General features: G+C 41.2%; 1 protein-coding gene across 3 annotated transcripts in view; it reads right to left on the bottom strand.

Annotated features, from left to right (window-relative positions):
* Window positions 1-18717, bottom strand: part of DTNBP1 (dystrobrevin binding protein 1) — a 150817-nt gene that overhangs the window by 37534 nt on the left and 94566 nt on the right. The gene's annotated exons all lie outside the window — the stretch shown is intronic.

Raw genomic sequence — 18717 nt, 5'->3', positions numbered from 1 at the left:
TTCCTGTGAACCAACCAGTGACGTCTGGATGCAGCTCAGAAGAAACAAGAGGGATAGGTAATGTAAAAATCTGGATCAATATTATAATTCTGGGCACATTAGGATCAGCTAGCCACTCCAAGTCAGCTTAGTTCCAACAATTGCCCAGTTCATGGAAAGCCTTCTTATTTAGTTTACTTGAGATAATTTTACTTATTTTGCTTTACTTTTATGGAATATATTGTCACTGTGCTCTTTGTGTAGGAATGCAGGATAAGTTTACTCAATATTTTCTTAAATTGAACACTTATTAGTCTTCCGAATATCACCTTTTGTCGGAACTCAGAGTTATGAACGGCCCTCACCATACGGATGCTTTCTGACCAAGCACCTCTCTACCATGAATACAAGAGACCCTAATAGTTGGGCGGGAATATCATCACCCCTATTCAGCCCAAAGAACAGAAGATGGATCTTCATCCCTCTACAACCCTTAGAATTAAAATTTCCTTGTAAAAGGGAAGGAGAAAATATGTCAGAGGTGTTTGAACCACAGCAACTCCATCTTGAATAGGGGCTGGGTAAAATGACCTGCTGGGCTGCATTCTCAGGAGGTTAGGCATTCTTAGTCATACCATGAGACAGGAGGTCGGCAAAACTGGTATCAGAAGACACAGGTCACAAAGACTCTATTGATAAAACAGGATGCAGTAAAGAAGCCAGTCAAAACCCATCAAAACCAGGATGTTGATGAAAGTGACCTCTCGTCATCCTCACTCCTCATTATACATTTATTGTAATGCATTAGCATGCTAAAAGACACTTCCAGCAGTCCCATGACATTTTACAAATGCCAGGACTATGTCCAGAAGTTACTCTATATGGTCTGAAAAAGGGAGGATGCCTCGGTTCCAGGAAATCCCAACCCCTTTCCTGGAAAACTCATGAATAATCCACCCCTTGTTTAACATATGATCAAGAAATAACCATAAAAACAGCCAACCAGCCGTCCTCAGAGCTGCTATGTCTATGGTGTAGCCATTCTTTGTTTATTTACTTCTCTAACAAACTTGGGTTCACTTTATGAACTTGCCTTGAATTCTTTCTTGCACAAGATCCAAGTATCCTCTCTTGGGGTCTGGTTCAGGACCCCTTTCTGGTAACAATATCACGTTGTGCTTTTTTCACAATTTATAGCAGAATTTATTTATCTGTTTCTCTATGATCTAAACTGAGAAACCTTTGACTTTCTGTACACTTCAGAAAACTGATAAAAAGAAAACATGTTCCTAGGTATCACATGCACAGAATGGAAACACTTAGTAAACATAATAAATGTTTTAGTTTTCTGAGCAAGACACTTCTCACCATTAGCTTAGAAATCCCAAATGGATGTATGGATAACTTGCTTTCCATTTTTTCCCAAAGTCTTATGGAGGAGGAGGAAAGCACGGAAAATGTTTAAATTGCTGTGTCTAGGCTATTAAGACTATCTCTTTCTGGTGAGGAAAACTCAATGAGCAGAACAAAAGAGAGAAGTGTGCTGGGGAATGGAGTCGAAGCCATAGAAACTAGCATAATCGCCCTTATTACAATCTCCTAAATTATGCAGGCCATAATCTCTCACCACGCAGTATGCAAGGCAGGCAGACTCTCAACTGTCCCTAATGTTCTCTAGTTGCGTAATTCCCCTGGGTCCCAGCTGCCATCGTTTCTCACTAACTGGCCAACAGCCTCCTACCTGGTCACTCCAAATCCATACTGGCCACCTTCCAAGCCGTTTCCAAACAGCAGCCAGAGTGACTTTTCTAGAAAGCACATCTGATCATGTTTCCGTTGCTTATTAAAAGCCTTCCCTGAGACTACACTGTAGCAAGATTGCTTCACACGGCATAATTGAGTTTCACTGGGAACCAGAAGATGCACTCCACTGCAGCCTTCACAACCTGCTTCTAGCTCTTCATACTGGCCATAATCCCACCTACACATGCTCTTCCCGCTGGCTGGAATTTCTTCCCTTCCATCTTACCTCCTACTCAGCTTTCAGATCTCAGCTGAAGTACCACTTCCTCAGAAGAATTTTATGACCTTCCTAATTAAGTGAAACCCAGCCTATTACAGAACCTCATTTGAAAGTTCTGAGGGCCGGGCGCGGTGGCTCAAGCCTGTAATCCCAGCACTTTGGGAGGCCGAGGCGGGCGGATCACAAGGTCAGGAGATCGAGACCACAGTGAAACCCCGTCTCTACTAAAAATACAAAAAATTAGCCGGGCGCGGTGGCGGGCGCCTGTAGTCCCAGCTACTCAGGAGGCTGAGGCAGGAGAATGGCGGGAACCTGGGAGGTGGAGCTTGCAGTGAGCCGAGATCGCGCCACTGCACTCCAGCCTGGGTGACAGCGTGAGACTCCGTCTCAAAAAAAAAAAAAAAAAACAAAAAAAAAAACAAACAAAAAAAAAAAGAAAGTTCTGAAGAAAACAGGAGAAAATCTTCATGTCCTCAGGTTAGGCAAAGGGTTCTTGAATATGAGAGCAAAAACATAATTCATAAAAAAGAAAATAAAATGGACTTCATCAAAATTAAAAATTTTTAAAGCCATCTTCACAAGGTTAACAAGAATTCTGGACAGAAATATAGTTATAATTAAGCATTAATTAGGCTGTACCTTAAGCCACTTCCTTAAAACCTAATGTCACATAACATTAGATACTGACCATCTGTATCCCCATTGTTCCTATAGACAGGATCTCTGAGGTTAGAATCATAAGGCTTTTGTTTAAGAATTCCTTAAGCAAATCCTGAATTCCAGTGGAACAGCAGAGGCCAACCAGCTTGAAGATCCCCATAGAAGAACCAAATCAACATGAGAATACAGTTTCTTCATCTCTCTGTCCCATGACTTCACTCTGCACTCTTTGACTAATCAATGATCTCTACATTTGGTGCACTCCAAAACCCTTAAGAACCCTAGCCCCGGCTGGGCGCGGTGGCTCATGCCTGCAATCCCAGCACTTTGAGAGGTCGAGGCTGGGCTGAGGTTCCCAGGATGGAATACCTGAGGTCAGGAGTTCGAGACCAGCCTGACCAACATGGTGAAACCCCGTCTCTTCTAAAAATACAAAAATTAGCCAGGCGTGCTGGCACATGCCTGTAATCCCAGCTACTCACGAGGTTGGGGCAGGAGAATCACTTGAACTCAGGAGGTAGAGGTTGCAGTGAGCTGAGATCGTGCCACTCCAGCCTAGGCAACAAGAGTGAAACTAAGTCTCAAAAAAAAAAAAGAACCCTAGCCCCAAACTCCTCAGGGAGACTCCTTTGAGGTTTCCTCCTCATTTAGTGGCTTCACAAGTAAACCATTTTCTGCTGTAACTCGGTGTCTCGGTATATTGACTTGCCGTGTACATCGGGCAAGGAACCTACTACTGTTACACTTTCGCCCTTCAAAATATATTGAGAAAAGGAAAATGCACAAGTTGGGAGAAAATACTGTAAATCACATATCTGATAAAGAACTTACACAAAATAAATTTTTAAAAACTCAACTCAATAATAAGACAAACCAAAAAATTTTTTCCTTTTTTTTTTTTTTTTTTCTGTTTTTTTGACACAGGTTCTCACTCTGTTGTCCAGGTTAAAGTATAGTCGCACGATCTCCGCTCACTGCAGCCTCTACCTCATGGGTTCAAGCGATTCTCACGCCTCAGCCTTCCAAGTAGCTGGGATTACAGGCGTGCACTACCACTCCTGGCTAATTTTTGTATTTTTAGTAGAGACAGGGTTTTACCAGGTTGGCCAGGCTGGTCTTGAACTCCTGACCTCAGGTGATCTGCCCGCCTCAGACTCCCAAAGTGCTGTGATTACAAGCATGAGCCACCGTGTACGGCCTAAGAAATAGGCAAAATATTTCAATATTTCAATAGTCATTTTACCAAAGAAGATACATAAATGACTAAGAAACATATGAAAAAAGATGCTCAACATCATTAGTTATCACAGAAGTACAAATCAAAATCACATGGCTGGGCAAAGTGGCTCATGCCTGTAATCCTAGCACTTTGGTAGGCCAAGATGGGCAGCTCTCTTGAGCCCAAGAGTTTGAGACCAGCCTAGGCAATACAGTGAGACACCGTCTCTACAAAAAGTAAACAAAATTAGTCGGGCATGGTTGTGTGTGCCTGTAGTCCTAGCTACTCAGGAGGCTGAGGTGGGGGGATCACTTGAGCTCAGGAGGTTAAGGCTTCAGTGAGCAGAGACGGCGCAGTGCACCGTAGCCCGGGTTACAGAGCAAGACCCTGTCTCAGGCAAATAAAAAAGACAAAATTACATGGGATACCACGTCACATCCACTACAATGGCTATATTAAAAAAGACAAACAATAAGTGTAGGCAAGGATGAGGAGAAACTGAAACCCTAATACACTGCCGGAAGGAATGTAAAATTGCAAAGTCACTCTGGAAAATAGTTTGTCAATTTCTTTGAAAAGTTAAACATAAACTTATCATACAATCCAGCAATTCTACTCCTAGGAACCTACGCAAGAGGATGAAAACATGTCCACACAAAGGCTTGCACAGGAATGTTTACAGTAGTACTATTCTTAATAGCCCCAAACTGAAAACAATCCAAATGTCCATCAACTGGGGAATGGATAAATACAATGTTATATATTCATACAATGGAAACCATCAGCAATAAAAAAACAATGAAGTACTGATATAGTCTATAATATGGATGAATCTAGAAAATATTATGCTACGTGAAAGAAGCCAAATATAAAAGACTACACATAACATAGGATTCTGGACATTTATATGAAATGTCTAGAAAAGGCAAATCTATAGAGACAAAGTTGGCTATGCTTGTCTGGGGTTGGGGTTGGGAGCTGGGATTGACTGAAACTTAGCAGAAAGGAATCTTTTTGGGGTGATGCAATATTCTAAAACCAGACTGTGGTGATGACTGCACAACTCCTTAAATTTACTAAAAAATCACTGAATGGTATACTTAGAATGGGAAAATTTATGGCTTATAGATTACATCTCAATAAAACTGTTTGAAAACAAAAATCTCATCTGACCACGTAGTTACTTGCTAGCACTTGTTGTGAAGTGTTAGGCACATTAAACATTCAGAGGAGAAATACGGAGTCCTCTACAAGCATTTTGCTTCTTTAATAACAGGCAGCCTCATGTAGTAGAAGGATCACAGGCTCTAAAGCCAAGACTGATATATAAAATTCTAAGCCCCCCAAATAATTGAATGGATCCACCTTCTCAGCCAAGGGGATTCCAAAGAAAGCTGAAAGGCTGGTTTAGGCCACCATGGGAAGAGGGGGTCAGGCATGCCTCATCGCACCATCCTCATTCTGGAGTTCAGACAGACTGACCAGCACTAACTTTAAAACACAGATCCTAAGAGGGACAGAACAGACTTTATAGCAATAAGATACCGACTCCAACCTGACTCTAGCAGAACCTTACATGACAGACAAAGAAGGAAATAGAATGTTTTACCCTAAAATATGTTTCTTTGATGTATTTTGAAATGACCCTGCAAAGCCACCTTTTGCGGGGGAAAATTTGCATCTGGAATGAATCTTTTTGTTTTTGAGACGAAGTCTCTCTCTGTCATCCAGGCTTAAGCGCAGTGGCGCGATCTCGGCTCACTGCAACCTACACCTCCTGGATTCAAGCAATTCCCCTGCCTCAGCCTCCTGAGTAGCTGGGATTACAGGCACCCATCACCCTGCCTAACTTTTGTATTTTTAGTACAGATGGGGTTTCGCCATGTTGGCCAGGCTGGTGTTGAACTCCTGACCTCAGGTGATTTGCCCACCTCAGCCTCCCAAAGTGCTGGGAGTACAGGTGTGAGCCACTACACCCAGCCTGAATGTATCTCTATTAACATAACAAGGTCTTTCCCCTTCCAGGCCCTCCCAATCCTGAAGAGATTAACTGAGAGTATAGCACCTTTTAAAGGTCTAAATGGAAACTTTTGCCATCTATTGTCATCTCTAAGGGTGGCCACCTATGAGTCTCCATCTAAACACTAAGAACCTTAGGCTGAGTGGGCTGAGTGCAGGGGCTCATGCCTGTAATCTCAACACTTTGGGAGGCTTAGGCCAGAGGACTGCTTGAGGCCAGGAGTTCAAAACAAGCCTGGGCAACACAGTGAGATCCCGTCTCTAAAAAAAAAAAAAAAATTAGATGGGTATGGTGGCAAGTGCCTGTAGTCCCAGCTACTCAGGAGGCTGAGGTGGGAGGATCGCTTAAGCCCAGGAGTTTGAGGCTACAGTGAGCTATGATTACACCACTGCACTTTAGCCTGGGTGACACAGCCAGATCCTGTCTCTTAAAAAAAAATAAAAATAAAAATAAAAAAAACCCTTGGTCTCCACAACCCCTTATCTTAACCCAGATACTCCTTTAGATAATAACTCTTTCAACCAATTGCCAACCAGAAAATCGTACAATTCATGTATGACCTGTAAGCCCCCTTGCTTCACGTTGTCCCATCTTTCTGGATCAAACCAATGTACTCACATGTATTGATTGATGCCTTATTTTTCCCTAAAATGTATAAAATCAAGCTGTAAGCCAACCACTTTGGGCACATGTCCTCAAGACCTCTTGAGACTGTGTTTCAGGCCATGGTCACTCATATTTGGCTCAGAACAAACCTCTTAAAATATTTTATGAAGTTGGATTATTTCACCGACAAAACAATAATGTTCAAACTCCTGCTTCACCACTTACTAGCTGGGTAATTTTGGAAAGTTACTTAAAATCTCTCCAGTTCAGTAAAATAGGAACAAGAACAGTACAGGTTGCTGTGAGGATTAATGATAATATATGTATAATATTATCATTAAGCCCCTGATGGGGTTCAGGACATGCTGCCCCGAAATAAGGTACACCTTGCATTTGAGAAAACAGCAGAATCAGGAAGGCCACTCTCACCTTCTCTGCCCTTTCCCTCTGAAGCAGTCCATAAAATAATTCTCTAACTTTCCCCTAAAGTAGGTCCAAGACCCTCTTCAGAGAGGTATCTTCTGTATACCTGGAATAAAGGAATGTTCCTATCCCTGAAGAAAAGAATCTAGACAGGTCTTCCTAAGTTCTCCCTACTTCCATTTATTACTGAAAGAATTTTAGAGATAATCCTTTCATCCTCCAATCATATTTCTCCGTGAATCTCCACTCTTCATCAAAGTTAACATAAAAATACACAGGTGTCCCTGTTTATTTCTATCTTCATTTCTGAAGGTTCCCATGTCATGTAAAACTTATATTAAATAAATTTCTATGCTTTTCTTTTGTTAATCTGCTTTTGTTTTAGGAGTCTCAGCCACTTTGTCATGGAAAAGGAAAAGATACTACCGTTGACCCTTGAACATGGATTTGAGCTAGGCAGGTCCATTTATACATGAATTTTCTTTTTCAATAAAAGTTACATCAAGTGTGCCTGCCTCTCCTTCCACCTCCTCCACCTTTGCCACCCCTGAGTCAGCAAGACCAACTCCTCCTCCTCTTACTCAATGTGAAAACGATGAGGATGAAGATCTTCATAATGGTCCATTTCTGCTTAATAGTAAATTTTTTTTGTCCTTATAATTTTCTTAGTTACATTTTATTTTCTCTAGCTTGCTTTATTGTGAGAATATAGCATATTATACTTATGACATACCAAATACATGTTAATCAGCTGTTTATGTTAATGGTAAGGCTTCTGCTCAACAGTAGGCTATCAGTAGTTAAGTTTTTGGGGAGTCAAAAGTTATGCGAACATATCCATTTGCCTTTGGGAATGGGGTCAGTCCCCTCAACCCCTGTGTTGTTCAAGAGTCAACTGTACTGTTTTCCCCTTACGAAGCTCTTTGAGATCTAGTGAAACCATCCTCACAGGCTAACAAGAATTATGTGCCAAGTTCTGGACAGAAATACCGTTATAATTAAACTTTAATCAGGCTGTACTTTGGCCCACTTCCTTGTAACCAAAAATCATACAGCACTAGACACTGACCATCTGCCTCCCCACTGTTCCTCTAAATAGGATATCTGACCTTAGAATCATAAGGCTTTTGTTTAAGAATCAATTGCATCCCCACTCTTCCCATAGACAGGATCGCTGACATCAGAATGATCAAGTTTTTAAAGAATTGCTTAAGATGTTCTTCAGACCCTGAATTACAGCGGTACAGCTGAAGTCAACTGGTTAAGACCCCCCCACAGGAACGAAAAAAGCGTAAGCATGCAGTTCCATCTCCCATCCTATGACTTCACCCTGCACTCTTCAACCAATCAATGATGCCCAGACAACAGCCCACTCCAAACCCCTTAACATCTCTAGACCCAAACTCCTCAGGGAGGCGATGTGCGGTTTCCTCCCATCTCCTCTTTCAGCTGCCCTATAATTACTAAATTCCTTCTCCACTGAAAGCCTTGGTGTCAGTGTAGTGACATGCCATGCCTTAAGCAACAGACCTGTTACAGTCACACTGGCTTCTGCTAACTTCTCCAGCCTCGCCGCATTCCAGCCACAGAGGCCTTCTTTCAGTTGTCTCACACCTGCCAAGTTCTTTGCTTCCTGAGAACCTCTGAACACACAGTTCCTTCTGCACAGACATTTCGTGCCCCTCCTTACTCCTATTGGTTGTCTCTTTTTTTGTCCTTCAGTTTCAGACTTAATAGTCACCACGTCAGGTAGTCCCTGCCCTTTCTATACTCCTTGGTAAATTATGTCCCTGTGATAATGCTGATTACTGCTTGTAAACTCCCTCTTCTCACTAGACAAAACTCCATGAAGGTGTCCGCCCACCTCACTCTTCCCTTCTCCCTCCCTCTCACCCCTTCTCTGTGTATGTGCATGCATATATATACCTGTGTGTACATACATCTATGTGTGTCTGTACACATGTTAAAATGTATACCTACTAGACAGGGATAGGCCTGCTAACCAGCACAGTGCCTGGCATACAGTGGACAATCAACACCAAATTCTATCATTTACTTTTTGTTAAGGTTTACAGAAAAAAAAATGACCATTTACCCACACTCATCAAAGTACCTTTCCCAACACTGCAAAGAGGACTGAGAGACTCATTTCTGTTCCAAAATGCACATGTATATACTCTCATTAAAGCAACTATCTTACCGTTTTTCTGTCTCTTCCTTGCAGACTGCCAGCTTCTTGAGGGTAAGAATCTTTCCAACTGCGAATCCCCAATGCTTAACAAAGGAAACAGGCACAACAGGCACAAATCCTTATTGAATCAGCAAACAGTAACTCAGACAGAAATTGTTTTTTTGTTTTTGTTTTTAGACAGGGTCTTGCTCTGCCGCCCAGGCTGGAGTGCAGTGGTCTGTCGTCGGCTCACTGCAGCTTCCAGCTCCCAGGCTCAGGCCATCCACCCACTGCAATCTCCCAGGTAGCTGGGACTACAGGTGCATGCCACCATGCCTGGCTAGTTTTTTTATTTTTTTGTAGGGATGGAGTTTCACCATGTTGCCCAGGCTAGAATTCATTTTTTAAAAACCTAATTTTCATTTGGGAAACCTTTACAGACACCAATATGTAAATAATCTGGTTTTACTTTGACACTTCAAATATACAGCGAAATTAGAAATACAAAACCGTATCACCCACAGCATCTCCAAAGAGCCTGTACTTTCTATAAAATACATTTACAACGTACGAGTAAATCCAAGTAATTAATTTTAGCTTAAAGATCTGAAAAGGAAACACACATGGCTAATGTTGAGGCTCAGAAACAATACTCCAAAGCATAGCACTCCTTTTTTTTTTTTTTTTTTGAGACTTAGTCTTACTCTGTTGCCCAAGGTGGAGTGTGGTGGTGTGATCTCGGCTCACTGCAACCTCTGCCTCCCAGGTTCAAGTGATTCTCCTGCCTCAGGCTCCTGAGTAGCCGGGATTACAGGTGCCCACCACCATGCCCAGCTAATTTTTGTAATTTTAGTAGAGACAGGGTTTCACTATGTCGGCTAGGATGGTCTCAATCTCTTGACCTCGTGATCCACCCACCTCGGCCCTCCAAAGTGTTGGGATTACAGGCGTCAGCCACCGTGCCTGGCCCAAAGCATAGCACTTTGACACGCTGAATACTTTACAGTGAAGGACATTGGAAGGGCCTAAGAAGCAAGTTATCTATGACCTTCTCCTGCGCTTCTGTCTCCAGCCCTTCTTCCTCCCGCAAAGCAAGTCACAGAAATCAGAATTCCTCTTCCCCAAAGCTGGTCACAGGCACTAGAACTCCTCTTCCCCCAAAGGAAGCTATAAAACCTAGAAAGGCTACTCTCTTCTTTCTCCCTTCAAGACCATTATTCCACAGGGGTCCTGCCCTATACCTGGGAGGAAGGACTGCTATATCGTGAGGCCAAGAATCTGAACAGACAGGCCTTGTGGGGTTTCATCTCTCAGTTACTACCATTAGATCATACCATTTTGTCCAATCATATTTCTACACAGCTGTCCATTCTTCATCGAAACTAAGTATAAAAATAGACAGTTTTATCTGGGTCTTTGGATCTTCATTTCTGAAAGCTCCCATGTTGTAGAAAACTCTGATTAAATATATTTGTTATGTTTTTCTTTTGCTAACCTGTCTTTTGTTATAGGACTGTTGGCCATGACCCTTATGAAGGGTGAGGAAAGTTATCACAAGTTTTCATCCCTATACTATACTCCCCATATTTTTGTGCAAATATATTTTAGCAGTGTGATCTACTCTGGTCTAGAGATTGACAAAATCAATTCCTAATTTACTGAATATAATCTTTTGGAAGAAGCTAAAAATTGAAACTGAAATTGATACAAAAGAACAACAAAAAGAACACCCACCTCCATACACAATCGCACCCTGCCAAAGACACTCTCATGAAAACAGACTTCATAGAAAGCCGGGCGTGGTGGCTCAAGCCTGTAATCCCAGCACTTTGGGAGGCTGAGGCAGGAGGATCACGAGGTCAAGAGATCGAGACCATCCTGGCTAACACACGGTGAAACTCTGTCTCTACTAAAAATACAAAAAAAATTAGCTGGACCTGGTGGCGCATGCCTGTAGTCCCAGCTACTCAGGAGGCTGAGGCAGGAGAATGGTGTGAACCTGGGAGGCGGAGCTTGCAGTGAGCCAAGATCACGCCACTGCGCTCCACACTCCAGCCTGGGCGACAGAGCAAGACTTCATCTCAAAAAAAAAAAAAAAAAAAAAAAGAAAAGAAAATAGACTTCATATTTTCAAATAAAGACTTAAAAGATCTGGGGTTTAATTCACTTTCTGCAAGAGCCAGTTCTATTCAATAATACATTGTGATGTACAGAATGCTTTCTTTGGGCTTTTTCATGTTTTTATTGGATGTGCTGAATAGACTATTAACCAAAATATCCCTTCCTCTTAGATCAACTGGCATGCTGTTAACATTATAGAGTTTTTAAACATTTTTTACGCCCTGACTAGAAAACAGAGATGTACAAGAAAAAAGGCAGTTTCAGATTTTATTGCACAATGCTACAAAAATGCAAATGTTTACTATAATACTGTAAAACTTTCAGAACTAATTACATTACAAGCGCAGCAGCCCAATTTTTCCTCCATTTTAAATGTAAACTTAAATTTGAGGCTGTATCTCCCGTCTCTTGCACATGTTATAAGGGTATCTTAATCTGAAAAGCCTTAGATAATTAAACCTTTTTTTTTCCATTCTGCATCCTCAAACACAGGAAGACTCAATAGAACACTGCAGTTAGAAAATCAGGTACCAAAAACCATACACAAAATAAATTTAAAAATTAAAAAAAACAGAAAACCATGTTATTAGCAGAAACAAATTAAACAAATGTATTAAAAATCAATTATACATATTTGTAGTAATAGAGGTTAATAAAAAATATTCTCAAACAGTGGAATGAGGTGTCTAAGATACCACCTAAAGAAAACTTGCAGTGTGAAGTTGGTATAGCATTTCTGTTATACAAGGAGCAAATGTGTTTAGCGATATTTCACACTGTAACATATTAAAGCAATTCGAGATAGCAAATAGGAAACGACTGAAATTTTTGTGTAACATATATAGCCTGATTTTGAAAAATTTTAAAAATAACCAAAAACAGTTCTGCTCATTAGCCTAACCTTGCTGCTCCAGAGAACCAAAGGGGGATAAAAAAGAGGAACCTGAAAATGTGTTGTTTTGTCAACTCCTGTAAGAGCAATGAACTAACTACTATAATAATCCCCTATTTTTGTACCTGCCTCCCTTTTCCTCTCTGGGCAAGCACCAAAAACTCCACCTTGTAACAGAAAACTCACCGGCAGATAAAAAATTAAACCTTGGCCAAGCGTGGTGGCTCACCCCTGTAATCCCAGCACTTTTGGGAGGCTGAGGCAGGCAGATCACCTGAGGTCAGGAGTTCGAGACCAGCCTGGCCAACATGGTGAAACCCCATCTCTACTAAAAACACAAAAATAACCCGGGCATGGTGGTAGGTCCCTGTAATCCCAGCTACTTGGGAGGCTGAGGCAGGAGAACCCCTTGAACCTGGAAGGCGGAGGTTGCAGTGAGCCGAGATTGTGCCATTGCACTCCAGCCTGGGGGACAAGAGGAAGACTTTGTCTCAAACAAACAAACAAATAAATAAATAAATCTTACCTCTTCCAGCAAATCCATAAGACATGCCCATTCTGTTTGCAGAGTAAACTCTTTACTTTCTTTTTTTTTTTTTTTTTTTTTTTTTGAGACGGAGTCTCGCTGGGTCGCCCAGGCTAGAGTGCAGTGGCCGGATATCAGCTCACTGCAAGCTCCGCCTCCCGGGTTTACGCCATTCTCCTACCTCAGCCTCCTGAGTAGCTGGGACTACAGGCGCCCGCCACCTCGCCCGGCTAGTTTTTTGTATTTTTTTAGTAGAGACGGGGTTTCACCGTGTTAGCCAGGATGGTCTAGATCTCCTGACCTCGTGATCCGCCCGTCTCGGCCTCCCAAAGTGCTGGGACTACAGGCTTGAGCCACCGCGCCCGGCCATCTTTACTTTCTAAAGTTATTAGTGTGAACAAATGTGAACCTGAAAGAGCCAATGCTTCAAGATGGATCCTAAGTACCTAATTGGGCCTACATTTAATACACAGTCAAGCGGCCGTTTGCTGACTAGCAGTCACACATGTACTCTGAGTTCTCCAAAAACCCACACCTCTGTTCAACTTTGAAACTTTCAGAGCTCACCTGAACGAACCCATCAGAACTCAGCTATATCAACCAGTTGTAACTAAGCAAGTCTGAATCCTGCATTTGCATAAATGAACCTGGCTGGGAACCAGGGTGAAACTTTTGTTATAAAACCCAAACCCCACCTTCGTTTTACAACAAAGGCTGTGTCTCCCTGTACTGCAAACTGTTCACTGCAATAAAGTCACTTTCCTTCAAATTTCTTTTCAGATAATTTTTGTTTACATCACTCTGTTCTTTCTGGGAGTGCTTAAAAATAAGCTAATTATACTCACAGCTTTTTGTAAATTTTCACTTAAAGGGGGTAAAAGTTTTTGATAAAAAATAATATTTGAATAACATTTGAATGTAAACTAAGGTGGTGTGTTAACTAAATAGTAGACAACAGGAAAATAAAGACTAATTCAAACCACATACTTAGAAAATCAAAAATTAGTAAACTAGGTATTACAGAAATATATGGTTTAACATCTATTTCACTCATTAATCGAACAAACCTAACATTAAACTATGTTAATGGCATTAAAAATTATAATAATTATGTTATTTTTAGGAATAATAATGGCATTGTGGTTATGTTTAAAACAGTCTTATTTTGTTAGAGGTCTACATGAGATATCTGCAGAGGAAATGACATGGCACATGGAATCAGTTTTAAAATACCGAGGTGGAAAGGGCACAGGCAGAGGTCCAGAAGACCTTCCGCTGGCCATTTGTTGATTGCTGAATCTGGATGATGGGGACATGGAAGTCCATTGTACTACTTATTCTCTTTATTGTTGTACATATTTAGAAACTCCTGTAACAAAAAGGGAAAATAAAGCTTTTAACTGCCTATAGATTAAAGAAAAGATTTTGGCTGTCACAGTTCAAGTTCATTCAAAGAACTGTCAATCTCAATTAAAAGATTGAACAAGTATATCACCTGTCACATTAAACCTCACATTAATCTCTTTAAAGACCGTAAATCACAGATCCATGAAGAGTTTTCCTTCCCTCTGTTCCTCTCTCCCGCCTTCTTTTAGTTTCACTATAATAACCACTGCTCTGGGGTTTCGGTAGCCAAGTGAGATCTTTTGCAAGATACTTGCATATTCACAAGACAGATGCACAGAATTCCACAGGTTTAGTGACAAGTGACTGCAAGGATGTCCAATGCATTACCTCTAGGCACTGTTCACTTCTGGCAGGCCTCCACTGCAACCCTGTATCAGCCCAAGCAAACCCCAGGGGTCAGTTGATAGTACTGTCACTATTGACTGTCTTCCAACTGCATTGTGAACTTCTTGGGGGCTAGACACTTGGTCTTAATGTTTATATCCTGCACTTAGACTTACTAGGTACAAAATAAAACTTTGAGGAATAAGAGAACAAATCTATAAATCTCAAAGTTAGTGCTCATCCTAAAACTAAATATTTTCAAATTTTCCCCAAAATTACTTTAATTCTACTATTGCACATTTGTTAATAAACTGTTTCTGAAACCAAAGTTTGAGTTCTGAAGCCAATTTGCATGTGAATAACTATCTTAATTTATAAGGTAATAAATTATCTTAATTTATTGTTTTCATTAAAGAAAGTGACAGCCTGTGGCTAATCAAAGATTTAGGAGTCACATAAACAGGAATTATAATTAGCATAAATTCATAATTACAAAGACCTTAAAATTTATTGATTGTATTGCTAGCACTGTTTTTTTCTCATACAAATAAGAAAAAAACCACTATTGTTCCCATTTTATAGCTGAGCAAGCAGACTTCAGAGGTTAGGTTACTTGCCGAAGGACATACAGCTATAAGTGATAAAGGTGAGTTAAACCCACCCAGGGTGTCTAACAGCTTTTCAGCAGCCTGAGTGATGCTCTTCCTTTCATGGTTGTTGTGGATTTCTCCCCTACATATGCATTATGCACAGAAAACTCAGTTCTGTAACCTGGGGAGGTTTCAACTTGATTTTTTGTTGTTCCTCTATCTTTATATATTACAAGACAAGAACCCAATGGAAAACAAGTCAGTTAACCTGTTCGGCTTGTCTCTGTAGTAATAATAGCTTACTCTTATATACAGGACTTCTACTAAATACCAGGCACAGTTCTAAACCCTTTATGTGTATCAATGCAGTCCTTACAGCAATTCAAAGATGTAGGTCTTATTAATCATTTTCATTTTTCGGAGAGGGAACTGAGGCTCAGAGAGATTAGATAACACCCACACTGGCATTTCAGCACTCCCAATCTGGCTCTGGATTCCATGTTCTTATTTTTTTCTTTTTCTAGAGACAGAATCTTGCTCTGTTGACCAGGCTGGAGGGCAGTGATGCGATCATGGCTCACTACACCTTCAACCTCCCTGACATAAGTGATCTTCCCACCTCAGCCTCTGGAGGAGCTTGGATTACAGGTGTGCACCACCACAACCAGCTAATTTTTAAATTATTTGTAGAGATGAGGTCTCACTCTGATGCCCGGGCTGGTCTCTAACTCCTGGGCTCAGGCGATCCTCCTGCCTTGGCCTTCAAAAGTATGGGGATTACAGGTATGAGCCACCACACCTAGAATTCCATGTTCTTAATCATCTGTGACACTGCCTAATATGTACACATTTATTTGGGTTAATCTAAAATACATGGTTTAATCTTTACAGTAACCAAAAGTTACTGTTTACTTACATGTTTTTTCAGGTATGTTTTATAGTCAACATCAAAATCATGAAAATTACAATGATCAACACTAGTGTACTAAAGTAGACATTGTTCTTTTCCATCTTTATCACCAGAGAAAATTTTTGATACATGATATATATTGAAAAAAACTCAAGCAAAGACCATTTTAAACTCAATAATTTGATTTATCAAATCAATAACATCTCTGGGGCTAATCAACTCTATTAAGAGATTATATAAATTACAGTAAAGAGTCCATTGGAAAATCCTTAAAAATGAACAACAGAGTACAGTCTATAAGCAATATTAACTTTAACAACAGGAACAGAGGCTCCCAGCACTACTTTCAAAGACAAAGGAGCAGCCTTTGTTTAAAAGACACGGGCGCAGTGGCTCACGTCTATAATCCCAGCACTTTGGGAGCCCGAGGCAGGTGGATCACCTGAGGTCAGGAGCTTAGCCTGGGCAACAAGAACAAAGTCCGTCTCAAAAGAAAAAAAAAGGAGAAGCTCTGCTCCTTTGCTTTTTTTGTTTTGTTTTGTTTTCGTTTGTTTGTATTTTGAGAAAAGGAGTCTTGCTCTGTTGCCCAGACTGGAGAGCAGTTGTGCGATCTTGGCTCACTGCAACCTCTGCCTCCCTGGTTGAAGCAATTCTCTGCCTCAGCCTCCGGAGCAGCTGGGATTACAGGTGCCCGTCACCACGCCTGGCTAATTGCTGCATTTTTAGTAGAGACAGGGTTTCACCATGTTGGCCAGGCTGGTCTTCAACTCCTGACTTCAATCCCAAAGTGCTGGGATTACAGGCATGAGCCACTGCACCCAGACTCTCCTTTGTTAAAAGACAGTAAATCCAGATGGTTAAGTATTTCACAGGTACAAACAGACCATGTCTTGGGAGATGCTTACATCTTCAGAATCAGAACACATACACAAACCAGAACCCCATGTGGATTCTCTGCATCACCAAAAAAAGCAAAGAGTTCCAAGGAGAAAATGCAGAGGCTTGCCAGGCGTGGTGGCTCATGCCTGTAATCCCAGCACTTTGAGAGCGTGAGGCCAGGCAGATCACGAGGTCAAGAGATCGAGACCATCCTGGCTAACACGGTGAAACCCCATCTCTACTAAAAATACAAAAAATTAGCCAGGCGTGGTGGCGGGCGCCTGTAGTCCCAGCTACTCGGGGGGGCTGAGGCAGGAGAATGGCGTGAACCCAGGAGGTGGAGCTTGCAGTGAGCCGAGATCGCGCCACTGCACTCCAGCCTGGTCACAGGGCGAGACTCTGTCCCCGCAAAAAAAAAAAAAGAAAAAGAAAAGAAAAGAAAATGCAGAGGCTCCATAAATGGATGGTTTCCACAAGCACTGACTGAGGGCCTGCTGTGTGAAAAGTGGTACAAAGCTGCTAAGGACACAAACACTGGTGGAGGTATCCTTACTCATCTCACATCCTTAGCACGGGGCACAGTAGACAGCAAGAACAGTAAACACAAGTCTCTCCTAGAGGGATCACCAGATTTCAGTACATACAGGAGTTGCCTGGGGGAAAGGAGGCTCTCCTAGACAGAGAAGAGTAAGTGAGGCTAAGCAGGGAAGGGCACACTATCACACAAGGGAGCTGTCAAGGTTCTGGCATCTAGAGGTAAACACTTACAGTACCATCCATATAATTTTAGATGCCTTGCATTCATTTATTTCAGTTCACACTGAGTATATTGTTTTCACCAAAAATTATTCAAAGTGAATCTATTGTCACGCTCTCCAGTGTGCACAGAAATAAACATCCCTCAGCACACAGAGCATTGCCCTCAGCAAGCTGTTCTGCTCAAATGCTCAAAAAATGTTTGTGGGGGAGGAAGAGGAGGATAGTGAAGTGTCTAACCATTCAAAGGAAGAGTTTCTCTGGAAGTACTTGGACATGAAAAAAACCTACTTATTAGCTGGCGGTAAGACCCTCTAATATTTCTCTCAATTAAAACAAAGTGTCCCAGCTTTCCCAATATTCTTCAATCCAACCCTAAAACAAGAGTGACAGGTTTCTGAGTACGGTCGAATGCTTTCCACCACAAAGTTATCAGTACTAATTTTTTCTGAACAGAGAGTTGAAAACAGATTTATTTCACAAACATAAACATAATTTCCTGCTATATGTTCTCTGAATACAGAGCACATGATACTGCCATACTAGCCCAAACTGTCCTACTACAGAAACCAGTGATGTTTTCAATCTGTTCCTTCTACACAAACCAAATCCACTACAGGAAAGCAAAGCTGCATGTGACTTTCAAGAAAACCTTTTTTTTTTTTTTTTTTTTTAACTTATTTGGGCTATTGCAGTGTTAAATTTGAAGGAAAAAAGGTATACAGTAATATAATATAAACCTACTTACTACAAGTCTGAGTAAACAAAACAAATGTGTTATTTAGGGTGTAATACAAGACAAAATCCTCTGAAGGTAATTATTAATGCTGAAACAAGACAATTTGGGAACAGACTGAATATGAGAGAAACTAAAAAGTAAAAAAGAAAACCAAATACCCCACTCATCCCCTACCATGTTGCCAACATTTTCCAAAATCACTTGCTATGGGCAAGAGACCACAGAACAACTTCTCTTTAATTTTATGGTAACATTTCCAGTTGTAACTGACATTTTGTCTCACAAAGGGACAAATTAATGGAATTAGCAAGAGTTGCAGTGAAAATGTCACTGCTAAAAAGTGACCCCTGGAAAAGAAGTAGCTACCAGAGCTGTGGGACCTGGTGGCCAAAACAGCTTTCAGTGTGACGTATGTTTTCTTTTTGAGTTTTATGAGAAAAACACTTTTCAAAATACTGTCTGGTCCGAGATAT

This window comes from Macaca mulatta, chromosome 4 (assembly GCF_049350105.2).
Source record: "Macaca mulatta isolate MMU2019108-1 chromosome 4, T2T-MMU8v2.0, whole genome shotgun sequence".
Taxonomy (NCBI): domain Eukaryota; kingdom Metazoa; phylum Chordata; class Mammalia; order Primates; family Cercopithecidae; genus Macaca; species Macaca mulatta.
This window is presented reverse-complemented; position numbering and strand designations above follow the sequence as displayed.